A 1,650-nucleotide genomic window follows, 5' to 3' on the forward strand; every position below is an offset into this window, starting at 1 on the left:
AAGCAAGCAGGCATGTGCTTTGACTGTGGGAGAAATTAAGACACGTTTTGTTATGCTTTGTCTTTGAGGGGAACTTAATTTTTTTCCCATTCCGTTTTCGGTGGTGAAGAGTGGGCACTTTCCTGGGAGACAAAGGACTCTCTTCAATTATTGCTACAGGCAATAATTGGTAGCACCACAATCACTCTTAACGAAACGTAATCACAGCAAATCCACATGGAGCACCTCTGTGAGACCAGCTCAGGGACTGCACTTAGCTCGACTAATATTGCACCAGCCCAGTAAAGAAAAACAAACCCAGAATAAAAAAAAAACAGTTTTAAAAGCTGACCCTACTCTAAAACCAACCTGGGAGAAAAATGCAATGAAAAGGAGAAAGAGGAAAAAACTGTGACCAATTCACATGTGCAGCCTGTCTTGCAGGAGGCAATACAATATAAATTACATTGCAGTGCATTAATATCCTGTTTTAATGTCAAATACATTAAATTAACATACCTCCAGCTGACTACTATGTTTGCTGCACAACTTGCTTGTGGTCTTCTAAAATCACTTCTAAAAACATAAAATACAATAAACATCAAATACCTTTCAACAAATTAAAAAAAAAAACACTAAAAGAAAAACTGCCTGTACCTTAATTTTCTGCTGTAAAGACATAACCCCAGTATGTGTGAATGGCTACTCAATCATCTCAGGCACTTCACCTTCACAGCAGCTTGTCAGTGCAAGAGAGTGAAGAAGAGCACCTGCTGCTATTTCCTCTTTTATACCCTCCTTTGGGTCCCCTGGGTCCTAAAGCCTTCCCATTACAGAATTATACCTTATAGACACTTGTTGCTGCTCTCCTGGTTCAGAAATATAAATATGAAAACTTGGTTATTATGCTTCACACGCCCGACTAATCCCAACAAGACAGCTGAAATGAAACTTGCTTCCTGAACAACAGCATGGTTCTATAGAGGTTAAATGACTCCAGCTCTATCTTGTTATGAAAATGCCTATAAGCAGCGTGACCTGGACGAGGGTCATCTTAACCTCCTAAGACCCGAACTCTTCCACGGCATGCATTTTTAATTTCTCTTTGATATAGGCTGATTGGGACCCGATGAATGTAAAAACAACCAGATTTTTTTTTTTTTACCTGATTTTTGTTTCTAAGAATAATGAGAGCCACATATCAGGATATTCGTTTAAAGTTTTGATAGAACAGTGGCAGTATAATGTCCTCGTAAGTGGATATCAGGCCCTTGTAGAGCAAAATCAAGTATTTTGATCTAAATAACCAAAAATGTGATGTCCACATATGTGGACGCAGGTCCTAGGAGGTTAAAAGAATAAAATATATTACCCCAAATTGATGACGCAGCCTTTGTAATAACTTGATATTCATTTGCTGTCTTTCATTTCTCTAGTAAATCAAACAAACAGCAAGTGGCATTATTTTAAAGACAGAAACATGTACAGCACAGGTAAACATATGGAATCAAGTAAAATGTTGCATATGTTGTTATAAGTAGTAGGTATAAGTTATAAGTATAAATATAAAGCATTTTACTTTGTTGAATACAATATTCTGATTAATATCTGAATGCTTTGTGTACTCAGTTTAACTCTGAAGTAACAATGTAAAGACAGGAGAGCATAAAG

Source organism: Haplochromis burtoni, unplaced genomic scaffold (genome assembly GCF_018398535.1).
Source record: "Haplochromis burtoni strain Fernald_Lab_line unplaced genomic scaffold, NCSU_Asbu1 Contig_141, whole genome shotgun sequence".
NCBI classification, from domain to species: Eukaryota; Metazoa; Chordata; class Actinopteri; order Cichliformes; family Cichlidae; genus Haplochromis; species Haplochromis burtoni.